This window comes from Parasteatoda tepidariorum, chromosome 2 (assembly GCF_982258835.1).
Source record: "Parasteatoda tepidariorum strain Cologne lab strain chromosome 2, Ptep-v5.0, whole genome shotgun sequence".
NCBI lineage: Eukaryota > Metazoa > Arthropoda > Arachnida > Araneae > Theridiidae > Parasteatoda > Parasteatoda tepidariorum.
Window position 1 is genome coordinate 90805045 of NC_141756.1, and position 15318 is coordinate 90820362.

General features: G+C 26.7%; 1 long non-coding RNA gene across 4 annotated transcripts in view; it reads left to right on the plus strand.

Annotated features, from left to right (window-relative positions):
* LOC122270466 (uncharacterized) overlaps nucleotides 1-14648 on the plus strand; it is a 112428-nt gene extending 97780 nt beyond the window's left edge. For all 4 annotated transcript variants that reach the window (XR_015431445.1, XR_011636192.2, XR_006225813.3 and 1 more), the window contains one exon: nucleotides 12674-14648. This is a non-coding gene — a long non-coding RNA (uncharacterized LOC122270466). The remainder of the gene's footprint in view (nucleotides 1-12673) is intronic.
* The last annotated feature ends 670 nt before the right edge of the window (nucleotides 14649-15318 follow it).

A 15318-nucleotide genomic window follows, 5' to 3' on the forward strand; every position in this document is an offset into this window, starting at 1 on the left:
ACATGAGTAATTCGGTTACCACAAGAACTTAATAAATTCCATCAATCACAATTTTGCTTGCATACAAGCCGAAAGTTGCATAACACATACTCCCATGGATAAACGCACCATTGTATGAATAGAAAGAAATGACTGTACGTTTATTTAATGCATATGCCCCTCAGTACTAAGTAGGCTTAACAACACCCCATAAATGTCAGTATAAAACAGACACGTGACCGTTTGGTGGGAAATATGGGGACTCCATCATGAAGCCAGAATAAACTATGAATCCCTTTCCGATTTTTGCTCTCCCGTCTCCCCTTAGGAGACTAAATGAGCTTGATGCAGTAGCTGATACATACCAAAATGCTAATATTTTTAATTCATCACAGATCGAAATTTTTTTAATGATTAATGACTTTAATAACCCTTACGATATTGTATGAATATAAAAATATTTTCTGATTGAAGTGGACAATAGCTTAAGGCTGTTGCTGGGAGTCCCTGTCGTCATCTGTAAAAAAAGACTTTATATAAATATATATATATATATATATATATATATATATATATATATATATATATATATATATATATATATATATATATATATATATATATATATATATATATATATATATATATATATATATATATATATATATATATATATATATATATACAGTACACTCTCGATTATCCGTGCTCATTCCGGAGTCACAAAAAATATAAAGAGAAACATTTTCAGAATTAAAAAACTTTGATTCTTGAAGTTATGACACTACAAAATTTCTGGAAGCAATATTCGTTATTGGATTACAGTATATGGAATATCAGCAGCATGGTCAAGGGTAAAATCGTCTATGTTATCACAATCTTGGAGAGAGATCATACCGCTTGATGAACAATCTTCTTCAGATGTTCAAGAAAAATATGATAACAGTATTTTCGAACAAGCAAAAAGAATCTAAGGTTTCGAAATTCTTGATGAAGAAAATTTAGAAGATTGGTTTCCAGTATTTGACAGATGAAGGCATCGTTATGTTGTTAAATCAAATAGTGATGATAGTAACTGATGCAGAAGATGTAGTAAATGAGGGAAATACAATTTCTCATACTGCTGCTCTGTGGAAACTTTATTAGATTACATGGGAGGATTTGATTACGGTGACATTACTGCGGTTCGTAAAATATGTGTATCGATAAATGGCGAAGACGCATTACACATTTTTTTAAAAGGAAAATTCCTAGTCTGATGTTTTACAGCATGCAATTGTGAGTAATTTTTATATTTTTTGTACTGATATTGATTTTTTCTTTAATAAAAGGAGTTTTCGGATTATCCGTGTTTCTCGATTGTCCGTGCGACCTGTCCCGGTGATTAGCCCGGATAATCGGGAGTGCACTGATATATATATATATATATATATATATATATATATATATATATATATATATATATATATATATATATATATATATATATATATATATATATATATATATATATATATATATATATATATATATATATATATATATATATATGTTCAAAATGAAGAATAAAACAAAGAAAAATAATAGACAAATTAAAAAAAGGGAGGGAAATAATAAGTAAAAAAATAACAAACAGTTTAAAAAAAAAAAAAAAAAAAGGTGAAATTTTATTTAAAAAAACCGGCAAAAAGAAAAGATATAATCTTTTCTTCAACCCACACGATTATATCCGCAAAACAGAGTGCTTTCTGATATTGTATCAATAAAGCCGAAGCAAAATATATTAATACAATAGTGTGAGGAGCACTCAAAAATTTTTTAAAAAAATAACAGCAAATAAAATACTTATTGTTTTTCTTAACTTTCTTCGTGTTTTCCTGTATTTATTTATTTATTATATATATATATATATATATATATATATATATATATATATATATATATATATATATATATATATATATATATATATATATATATATATATATATATATATATATATATATATATATATATACTGATTTTACAACTTGTTCAACACCGTAAAATTATAATTTTGAACCCAACCCATCCCAGAAGACAAGGGAAATCATAGGTCCAACATCTGTAGAAACTGGCCTTCGGGAGGTCTTTTTGATGAAACAAACCAGCAATTGTGTTATGTGAAGAGGAAAACCACGCATGGTTAGCCCGATGTCAAGAGGATTCCAACCCATAATCCGTCTACCACTGAGGATATTTCACGTATGCACTGTGGTTGGAGCAGAATTAGTATCAACCAGCCGCCGCTGGGATTCGAGCCTGGGTCACCTAACTGGAAGGCGAACTCTCTATCCCCTGAGTCACCGGGATTCTTTTTTAAGTACTAAAAAAATCAGTCACAAACCTTTTCAGTCACAAAATTATCAGTCTCATTTTCATAAAACTGAAACTTTTCTTCTTATTGATGTTTTGTACCGTTCATAGAATTAGTTTAGTGAACGTTGGCTAAAAATAGCGAATAATATGCCATTTATTCATTATGAATTTGTAACAGTTATTTATGACTGTTAGGTCAGGCTTTGTACACTTTTTGCCAATGCCTTCTATGCTAAAACTGAAAATGGTACGAAAATATCATTGTATGAAGAAAGCTGGCAGCTTTGTAAGATTGAAAAGCATTTGTGATCTTTGCTTTTTAATAATTTATAAAGGCTACTATTAGCTACTAGCTCTCTCTTTATGGTATATGTAAATTAACATATTTTTTTTAAAGAAATATACTATTTTCATGACGCGCTGTGGCTGAGCGTAGCGCTTCGCGCTGTCGTGCCACAGATCCCTGGTTCGATCCTTGGACCGGGCAAGGTTGACTTAGTTTTTCATCCCTTCAGTGGGTCGATAAAATGAGTAACAAGCGCATGCTTTGGAGCTAAACACTGGTCGTTCCGCATTGGGCTGACCACCATATCTGCTCTTGCACTACACAGCCCAAAGGTCAAGAAAACTGAGATGGTTACCGTAGGCCTTGGCCCTTTTTTGGGCTGTCGCGCCACTGAGTTTAGTAGTAGTTTTATACTATTTTCAGAACACTTCTGAGTTTGAAACAGTTATTCATGACTGTTTGGTTCATGTTTAGCTTATTTTTAGCCGGCACTGTCTATTCTAATTCTGAAAATGGTGCCAAACGTCAATGTGAAGAAAAGCACTTCGTTTTGTGATAATGAAAAACGTTTATGATCAAATTTTTTAATATTCATAAAGTTACTCCAACGTAGCATTATTTGCAGAAATTTATATTTATTCATTGATTTTGATAATTTTCTTCTTTCTAGAAAGCCAAACTCCAGCCAAATTGGCTACTTTTAAAAAGTTTACCAACTTTTAAAATATTTTATTTGTCCCTTATAAGGGCCAGATAAATTGGTAATATCATATATATAGTTGGTATATATGGTTTAAAATTTCAGATTTGCTTTAATTGTGATGCATATAAATTGTGGATTTTTTATTTCCTTGGCGAAAGAGCTTCAATAAGCACTGTTACTCGCAATAAAAAGAGTGTTTTTTTCCCTCCTTTTTTTTAGTTCTAGTTTTGCTTTGAACTTGAAGCACTTAAACTCGTGATTCGTCTTTTTTATTTCTCTTAGACCTTAGTTTTATGATTCAAAAAGTAATAATAATAATCGTAACACCAACTTTGATTGCTAGTTAATTCTCCTGACAAAGCACTTTCACTAGTTGATCTAATTTAAACTAATAATAATAATAAAAGGTTGACTTGATAAAAAATACCGATAAAGAATTTCCTTTGAATAAAAGATGATGGATTTGTTCTATAGAATGTAAGTTTTTCCTTTTTAATTTCACACTTTTTTTAACAGACGTTCAAGGTTAACATGACTCTAAAAAGTAATTTAATTGCTCTACTGAATTATAACCTATATATAAAAAAAATACAAATAAAATATGCATAATAAATTGCAGATATTCAATCATTGAATTAATGCAGACGTAATTTAATTTTTGATTTACTAAGAGTTAATGATTAATCGAAATGAATCGGTGTAGTACGTGAGCAAGAAATATTGTTTGAGTAGAATATTAATTAGAATAACAATAATTGACTAATATATTCAAACCATCACACTTTTCTTCATTAATTAAAAAAAAATTCTACTCAATTTATAGTTTTCCTCAGCGAAAGTAGATAGTTATAGAGAAAAATTCCTTTTCATTTACGGTGGCGTATATTTATAATTTTGCAGTACTTACATCAATGACACATAAATGAAACATTCGGAAAAGATAATCAGAAACAAATAACGTAATACAAACTTTTGTTTAATGGAGGCAAAAATTTAAGTTCCATTAAAGTTAGTGATTTGAGAACAGGCTTGCAATAGAGATTGCTGATCTCCGTCACTGCCAGTTGACTTTTACTTTGCAGAAAATTTAAATGTTAGCATTTTATAAATTTATTTTGGAAGAAATAAATTACTACAGAAATATCCAAAAGCCAGAGTCTTTATAAGGGAGTCAAGAAAGTTCGCGCTGATTTTTGTTAGGTACAGTATGTACAGGTCTTCATATGTTGGAATGGTTTACAGTTAATGATATATTTACGCCTTAGCGTATACGCCAGGGCTCGAAAAACCACCCGTCCGCCCGTCCTCGGCGGTCAAAAATTCCCCGCGGACAACGAATTTCTCGAATCCGACGCCCGCGCTGACGGCCATTTTCCCTTCAATGTTCGTGATACATTTTCAATTTTTGTTATCTTACAAGAGTCTAGCACTTCACTTCTAAAATGACCCTCTAATCTAGAAATACAGCAACATACTGCGTATGGTGGAATTGATGTTTTCGCTGTCTGGGAGTACTGCAACGCTTGAAAGGGGCTTCTCAGCAATGAACTTAGAAGAAAACACATTACGTACTGGTTTTAAAAAAGTAGCGTTATAAACGCAATGATGAACATCTACCTAAATGGAAAACCCCTTTCAGATTTCTGTGCAGAAACCTCTGTAAATCATTGGCTTGATTGTGGAACTGGCAAACGTCGTATTTGATTCATTTAAAAAACGCAATATCCTCGGATAAATTAATATTCCAGATAACTTGACCTTTGTCATTTAAATTATTTCATAAAAGAAATACTAGGTTACTATCAGTAACCTAGTATTTCTTTTATTACTGTATAATGTAATCCTAGTAACTACTAATTCATTGTGCAATTTATATAAATGTTTGTAATAAATGAGAGGAAATTATATTTTTATTTATTTAGAAGCGAAGGGTTAGTTTCAAAGGAGGACGGGTATATTGTTGGACAAGCCGTCCACGGGGACGGGTAAAATTTCTGAGTTTTTTCGAGCCCTGGTATACGCTATAGGATTGAATTTGAAAAGTATTGTTTCCAATTAGAAGATTAATCGAGAGAAATTCAACAAAGACGTCAAGAAATAGTAAATCGGACGAATGTTAGCAGCTGACGTATCTTTCACAACTTGTACAATATTGTTAACAATCAATCAGTGGGATGTTCTACCCCATCAATCTTTTTTACAGGACCTCTTACCATAGATTAGATACTCTGATCATTAGAAGGTCGCTTTAATGGTAAAACAACTAAACTTTTTGGTCGAGGCCATAACTCACAAAAAAAAATTTTAGCACATGAGATTTTTTTAAAATTGTTTTAATTTTTTTTTTTTTTTTTTTTTTTGAGAGAGAGAGAGAGGTAGGATACAATTTTCATGTTGTCTGAAAGATGAAAACTCAAATAGATCACTGTAAAATAGTCTTTATAATTTATTAAATAAATGGGGAAAAAATTCAAATTTACTGTGTTTCTATTTTCTGTCGAAATTGGTAAGAGCTTTCCGGATAACCTAACTTAACTTCCATACATACTGACTACGATATTATCTTTCCTTGAGAACTGACATACAAAATAAGACAACAAAAGATTGATTTGCAACAACTTTTTTTCTTCCAAAACATAAAAAAACTCAGTGAAAATGTTCACTAGACCACTACAAATACCCACAAATAGCCCTAAACACAGGTTGCCGCCCTTTTTCGTTATTGTTCACCCATCATCACTATTTATATAACACAGAATGGCAACACAGTGAAATCATTTTGTCATCTAATTGTTTCTTTGGCATAATTTACAAGAGTGTAACTAAATGTACTTGATAGTAATCTTTTGTCATATCCATTCATATAGTTCGTATAATAGCCGAGGGGAAAAAATAATGTGTAAACAGGATAGAAAAAATATTAAATTGGATTAATAAAAGGAACTAGAAAAACTCTAACAACAGGTTAAGCGGAACTCGAAGAACGAATTGTTTCAGCTTGGCTTCACACCACTTCACGAACACTTAGTGAATGAAAATGCGTATCAAGATGATTTTATTTTATTTTTAATATTTTTCTCACACCTCATAGCTATTTGCCCTAATATTTTTAAAGGAAGTAGACAAAGGGGTTGTATCACAATAAAATATCAATTGGTACACATTTTAAAATGTATAATTTGTTATCAATAGTTATAATGTCGTCAACAGATCATATAGGAAGCTAAATATGTACATACAATGATCATAAAAATCAATGAAATAAATAAATAAAAAGAGCTATTTGTCCCAAATATATTTATAGGAAGTAGACAAAGGGGTTGTGACGCAATAAAATAGCAATTGACACATATTAACATTGTCATCAATAGATACAATGCCAACAACCAATTGCATAAGAAATCAAACGTGTACAATGATCATAAAATTTATGAAATAGATAATTAAATAAAAATAGCTATTTGTCCCTAATATATTTAAAGGAAATGGACAAAGGTTATATGAAATATATGAAGTGTATAAAATGTCATCAATAGATGCAATGTCAACAACAAATTACACAAGAAATCAAATATGTACAATGATCATAAAATTTATGAAATAGATAATTAAATGAAAACAGCTATTTGTCCCCAATATATTTAAAGGAAATGGACAAAGGTTATATGACAATAAAATAGCGATTGATACATATTTTATATATTTTGTCATCAACAAATTATCTAGGAAATCAAATATGTACAATGATCTTAAAATCAATTAAATAAGTAAATAAAAAGAGTTATTTTCCCCTAATACTTTCAAGGAAGTAGACGAAGAGGTTGTATCACAATAAAATAGCAACTAGTACATTTTATAAAATGTATACTTTGTTACCAACAGACATAATGTCATCAACAAATTATCTAAGAAGTCAAACGTGTACAGTGATCGTAAAATCAATGAAAAAAATAAATGAAAAGAGATATTTCCCCCCAATATTTTTAAGGAAGTAGACGAAGAGGTTGTATCACTAATAAAATAGCAACTGGTGCATTTTATAAAATGTATACTTTATTATCATCAGTCATAATGTCATCAACAAATTATATAAGAAATCAAATAAGTACAATGATCGTAAAATCGATGAAATAAATAAATAAAAGTAGCTATTTGACTTATATATAAAATGGAATTGTGTATAATATATTTAATGGAAGTGGACAAAGGTTTGTTTCTTGATAAAGTAGCCAATTAATACATATTATAAAATTTATTCTTTGTTATTAACGAATCTAATGTCATCAGCAAATAATCTAAATCAGATATGTATAATGATCTCAAAACCAATAAAATAAATAAATAAATAAAAGCTATTTTTCCCTAATATATTTAAAGGATGTAGACGAAGGGTTTTATCAGAATAAAATAGTAATTGGCGTAAATTACAATATGTATACATTGTCATCAACAAATTATATAAAAAATCAGATGTGAACAACAATTATAAATTCAATGAAATAAATTAATAAAAAGAGAAATTCCCTTTATATATAATATAATTCCCCCAATAGAAAATTCCCCTAAAAAAAGAACTTTTTGCCCTATAATCTTTAAAGGAAATAGATCTCGGGGTTGTATTTCAATAAAATAACATATTGGTATTTAATAATAAATTAATAACAAATTACTTTGTCATCAACATTTTAAGTAGTAAGTTGTTGATGCATTTTTGATGCAACTTTGTTGATGCATATTCATGCATCAACGAAGACAAATCATCAGTCCATTTTCATGCATTTTCTCTAATTTCCATAAATTTTTCAGGAAAAAAAATCTCATTTGTGGAAATTTTTTTACAAAAACTGAAATTGTTAACTGCTTAAAGATAGTTTTAATCTTCATGAGCATTTTTGTCTTTACTTAAAGGAAAAATATAAACTTTAGATTTATCTTATTTTGAGGCATTTCATAAAGTTATATTAAAAAAGATTTGATTTCATGAAATTAATGCTAATTCTACTGTTTGTTTGAGGTTAACTTATGAAGTTTTTTTCCTTGAAAACGTATTGTACTTTTTACTAATGCTACTATTACTAATAATAATAACAACAAAAACACAAAAATTAAAAAAAAAAAAAAAAAAAAAAAACTCAGGAATTCAAAAAATAATAATATTAAAAGTGCAAGCTTGATAAAAATCAAATGAGTAACAAAAAAAAAAAAAAGTGAAGATAGAAAAGTTATAGATTTTTCTAAAAAGCGTGGTAAGAAAGTTGATGTAACTGGTATAAAGATAACATGATCTGATAGCATATTAAGTAGTTGATGTTAGGAAGGAACAATACTAATTTTTCCTCGCAGCAAAATAGATTTGATAAAAAAGGTGCATATAAAAAAGTTATAGATTTTTCAAAAAAGCGCTGTTAGAAAATTTATATAAGTGGTGTTAAGATAAAATGACAATTAATAAATAAAAAAATTTAATTACCTATAATAAAAGGAAATAATAATTTAGTGATTCATGACTAAGTTCTTAAAAAACAATGATTTGAATTAAGTTTAGAAAAATTAAATATTATTAAAACCAATGAGTATGTTTTTATTATGTTCATCACATTTTTAATAAACTGCATTAAATATTTTGATTTTTCATGACGGAATCAATTTAAAAATATTTCATAAGTGCTGAAAATGTAATTAACTTTCTTGGTTCTCGATTGATGATCAAGAACATAAGAACAGGCTACAAAAAAGTAAATTATAAAATGAAAGATGCTCTGATAGCATATTAACCAGTTGAAATTAGAAAAGAACAATACTAATTTTTCCTCGGAGCAGAATACATTTGATAAAAAAGGTGAAGATGAAAAAGTTATAGATTTTCCTAAGAAGCGTGGTTCGAAAGTTAATATAACTGGTATTAAGATTAATACGTAAAAAATTTAATTACCTATAGTAACAAATGCATAAAATAATCTAATAATTTAATTGTGTATAAATATATAGATATGCATATATATATATATATATATATATATATATATATATATATATATATATATATATATATATATATATATATATATATATATATATATATATATATATATATATATATATATATGACATATATATATATATATATGACATACATATCAAAATGAAGAATAAAACAAAGAAAAATTATAGACATATGAAAAAAAGGGGTGGGAAATAATAAGTAAAAAAATAAAATAACAAACAACATTTTATTTAAAAAAAAATTGTGATAATTAATTGTGAAATAAATAATAAATTGTGAAAATTGTGAAAATTAAATTTTTTTTTTAAATAAAATGTTGTTTGTTATTTTTTTACTTATTATTTCCCACCCCTATTTTTTATATGTCTATAATTTTTCTTTGTTTTATTCTTCATTTTGAACTTATCTAATGAGTGCTGTTTACTTGCAGCTTAAGCGCAATAAATGCAATAAATGATACTTATTGTTTTTCTTAACTTTCTTAGTGTTTTCTTGTATTTATTTATTTATTATATATATATATATATATATATATATATATATATATTTCGGGGAAAGTCTTGCCCCCCAAACCCTCGTCAAAACTACGCCACTGTGTTCATGACTAAGTTCTTAAAAACACAATGATTTGAATTAAGTTAATATATTAATAAAACCAATGAGTATGCTGTTATTTTATTTATCACATCTTGAATAAACTGCATTAAATATTTTTCATGACGGAATCAATTTAAAAATTATTTCATGAGTGCTGAAAATGTAATTAACTTTCTTGGTTCTCGATTGATGGTCAAGAATATAAGAGCAAGCTACGAAAAATAAATTATAAAATGAAAGATGTTCTGATAGCATATTAAACAGTTGAAGTTAGAAAAGAACAATACTAATTTTTCTCTGCGAGCAGAATACATTTAGAGAATAGTCATTAAAATGACAAATTACGGCTTACATTAATCAGAAAATAGAAATAAATGGTAATGAATGAAAACAGAACAATTCGAAACATCGACTTCGAACCATCTGGAGAGACACTAATAAAAATATTAATTTATCACTTTCAGAACAACCCCCCTCGTAACGACCTAAAGACGTCAGGTAAAAAGAGGAAGAAAAAAAGTAAGAAAATAAAATACAAAAAAAAAAGAAGAAAAAAATCAAAGAAGAAAGAAATAAGATGCATTTACAAAGAGCAGAACGGTGATGCAGAAGAGGAAAAAAAATAATAATGAAAAAGGAAAAAAATTATTTTCGAACTAGGGGGAAAAAGTGTGAGGGCCAGACTGCGTGGTGTCGACAAATGGAATGTGCATCGCTCGAAAAAATCTTAATGAACCGGACGAGAGGAAAAATAAAAATAAGAAAAAGTTTTACGGGTTACTCCAGTTTTTAGCAAGGGACGCCAATCAATTCGTTCTATAGAGCGCCAAATTTTTATGACTGGAAATGAATTGGAAGAATTTTAAAATTGTTTCCGCTTAAAGTTGAAGTACTTCATGCATTTTGACTCTTTTGAAAAAAATTTCGAGCCATATGATGAAAAATATTGACTTTTATATGGATGTAATTTTCGATTTACTTAAATTTGTTTTCGCACCTTTTTTTGGCCATTTTTTGTACAATCAAATCATTAAAAAAAAAAAAAGAACGTTAAAGAAAATGAAAAAAAAAGAATATATATATATATATATATATATATATATTATTTTATTTATTTTTTTAAGCGTTTCTGGGTTTTTAAATGTTAAAAATCATTATATTATATAAAAAATTATATTATAAAATTATATATTGCATAAAAACTATTAAAATTTTTTCTGCCAAAAATAAATTCCAAAACTTGCACTCCCTGATAAATTTGTTCGATAGTGAAACTTGATAGTTTGTACAACTGAACCGCATTATTTATTGAACCGCAGCTTTCTTAACTTCTCTTGCATTACATTATGTTTCGTTTTCTAAACGTTTTTAAAAATTTTTTTTTACTGAACCATATTTTTCTTACGTTCTTTTTGTTACTTCTCTTGCATTACATAATGTTTCGTTTTCTAAACGTTTTTGAAATTTTTTTTACTGAACCATATTTTTCTTACGTTCTTTTTGTTACTTCTCTTGCATTACATAATGTTTCGTTTTCTAAACGTTTTCGAAATTTCTTTTTACTGAACCATATTTTTCTTACGCTCTTTTTGTTACTTCTCTCTCATCATTACATTATGTTTCGTTTTCTAAACGTTTTCGAAATTTTTTTTTACTGAACCATATTTTTCTTACGTTCTTTTTGTTTCCTTTATACATTCACATCACTTTTTGTTCTGAATGATATTTAATTATTTATGCATTCCTAAATTAATCTTTATATTTAACAATGTACAACTCTTAGATAAATTATTTCAATGTTGAAATTTAATATGGTACGAATTTAAACCACAGTTCTTTATTAAACAATTAATACCATACCTTCTTCTTTGAAATATATTATATATTCATATTTTTTTTTCTTCTAAATGTTCATAAATACTTAAATTAATAATAAAAATAAATAAAATTTACACGATCAGAGAAACCGGTGTAACCTAGACATTAATAGGTTTCGAATTAAAGTAACAGGGTTTCACTTAAAATCCGTAATATTTCGTGAATTTGAACCGTAGCCCTGAATTGAAGCACAGTTTGCAAAACTTATCTTCGCAGTACATTATGCATTCACGCCACCTTTTTTTCCCCACTCAATGCTTTTGCAACTTTTTTAAATTCTCAATTTGGAAAGTAATAACTATAAAACATTCTCAAATTGGTACTACCTTAAACTTTACTATGGTAGAAATTGAAATAACAAAGTGTTAGTTTGCTTTAATTTGTTCAATTTAGTTTAAGTTGAAAAAAAGCATTGCGCAATTTGCTTTAAGAAGCATTAATTTGCACTGTGATATGAATCAATTTGACAACGTCTTAATGTTGCAACAAGTTTGCACTATATTATGAATTAATATGCTAACATTTTTAACTGGGTACTTATAGTGAAAATGCATATAATTTATTTATTTTAATTACAAACCCTTTATTTTGAAAGTAAATATACGTTCCCTTTTTTCACGCTTTAAAATTTTGAAGAAAATTTTTTTCTAAAAAAATATGTGAAATATATGAAAAAGTGTTCAATTCAATTTTTAGAGCATTTTCTCATAAAATGAGAAAATACAATTTTTATATTTAAAATATTTAGTTAATTAGCAAGATAGAGGATTTGTAGATACACATTCGCTTTATTACACAATTTAAAAAAATTATTTAAATGTTATAGTAGCTCATAGAATTTATTTCTTTTTTTCTTTTCTTTTACTAGGTACATCTATCAGAAAGGAATCACACTGGAAATTATCAGGATTTGATTGGAAGATATGTTGGATTCAAATTAAAAACAATAGATTTCGACTTATGGATTTTTGCACCTTATAAACTAATGGATTTTAATTTTATACTGATAAAAATAAGAAAGAAAAATGTGTAAACAAAGACTTTTCAAGTAAAATTGAGAAAAATGGTTGACAGGATCTACTAACTAGATTTAAGATAAAACTATGAATTGTGTACTGGGAAAAATATTCATTCTTTCCTGAATGAAAGGCTCTTAGTAAATTAATGCACAAAAAATAACTTTTTAGAAAATATTTCATAATCTAAAAATTTTTTATTAAGAAATTATAGCAGATGTTATTTCATTCTTAAATGTGTTTTTTAAAGTTAATTTTTTGTGGGGATTTTTTATTTATTTTAATTAATTCATTTACGCTAATTAATTAATTCTTATTAATTAGTTAATTTATATATCTTAAGTAGTTAATTAATGAATTCATCCTAATGAATTAATTCATTCATTCATATTAATTAATTTTAAATAATTAGATAATTTATTTATTTTCATTAATTAATTAATTAATTTTTATTAAGTGAACAATCTATTTCATATTTTCTTGAAGCAAATGCGTAATCAACCTTTTTTTTGTCTTTCTTTTACAAACTGTCTCAAACAAGTGTAGTCTTATATTTTTATCAATGATGATTTTTATCAATTTTTATGAGAATGATATTTATATATCTTAAGTAGTTAATTAATGAATTCATCCTAATGAATTAATTCATTCATTCATATTAATTAATTTTAAATAATTAGATAATTTATTTATTTTCATTAATTAATTAATTAATTTTTATTAAGTGAACAATCTATTTCATATTTTCTTGAAGCAAATGCGTAATCAATCTTTTTTTTGTCTTTCTTTTACAAACTGTCTCAAACAAGTGTAGTCTTATATTTTTATCAATGATGATTTTTATCAATTTTTATGAGAATGATATTTATAAATTGTTGATATAAAACAATGCCTCATATGAGACAGTTTATGAATAATTCTTCAAGATTTTGGATCTGTAATATTCTTATTTAGTTTTTAACTTCTTTTTGCTTCATACGCGAGTCATTTTTTTATTTATCCTATTAATTGTAATCAATAATCTAATATGTTATCGTTTAAAATTACATAATATTTTTGACTTTTTTAAATTTTTACATTATTTTATAAGAAATATAACATAAAAAGCAGTGATTTCTTTTATAATTTTGTATTATTTAATGGTTTTTGAAGTTCAAAAAATAAAGATTGTTGATGACTTATCATTCACTCTCATAGAAATTGTTGTGAATAATAATATTGGAACTAAAACAACTTGTAAATTTGTTGCAACCACAATAAAGTGTTCAATTTTACCAAGTTTTCCTAAATGTACCTTTAGCATTATGTAATAAAATCTAACAAGGATTAATTTGCACGATATTATGGATTAACTTAGCACCATATTAAGATTGCACCATATTTGGAAGATATTTTGTTTGAATGTGACTTAAAATTATTAATAGCGTAGGGAAAATGTAGCATTTGTATTGATTTATTTGTTTTCCTGTTTATTGATGAAAATATATTGCAATCGTCAATGCGAATAATATTACATAAATTTGTAAAAACTTGACATAATAGGAAAAAATATATTGTGTTGTAAATTTGAGATAGTTATGTCACAAGGAGAAAAATATATTACATCTTAGTTATCACCGAATTTACTATCATTATACTTTATTTATTGTCTTTGAATTGTTAAAATCTTAACTTTACATTAGACTGATTAACATTAGGATAGATTTATTAATTTGTATAAATCAAAAAACTGTTAAAAATTATCGTCCTGAAAAATGTATAGCCCTTTTATCAAAGCTACCATCCATACTGTGTATTATAAATAAAATAAAAAAAGAAAATGTAAAATGAAATACTTTATTTAGAGTGGAATATTATTTGTAAATTAATTTACTACAGTATTTTTATACAGTTATTATAATAATTCTCATTTTAAGTGTTTATTTCATTAAAAAATTTGCTACTTGTAAGCAAAATATGTAGATAAGTATTTGAAATATTATGTAGATAAATATTTTTTAAAGTTGGCATTATTTGATAGCTGTAAATGTTTGTCATCTGCCTCTATTTATCATTTTTTTTCTTTTAATCTAAATTACTGCCTACTCTTTTTATTAATGATTTTTAAGAATGTATAAACTTAGTAAAAATTTTATATTTGTGTGTGGTATAGCCTAATGAGAACATAAAGAGCTATTTAAACCTATGTAATGATAATTAAATGTCTGAAGAAATGTTACAGGCAAAAATAATATTCAAGGAAATATCTACTTTATCATTATTGATGAAAAGGGGGACATCTAAACAGGGTAATTCAAAATGAATTCACTTCGAATCAGTAAACTAAACTATTTAAAGATTTTTTTTCTTCTAAGAGATCTTTTTAAAATTTCGTGAAGTTTTCTTTTCTTTCTTTCTTCATGCAGTGCTTCTTTCTGGTTTCTTGATTGTGAGGATTACTTGTTGATACGGAAAATCAAACAGAGAGTCGTGATGGCTCAAAAAATAGAGCGTTAGC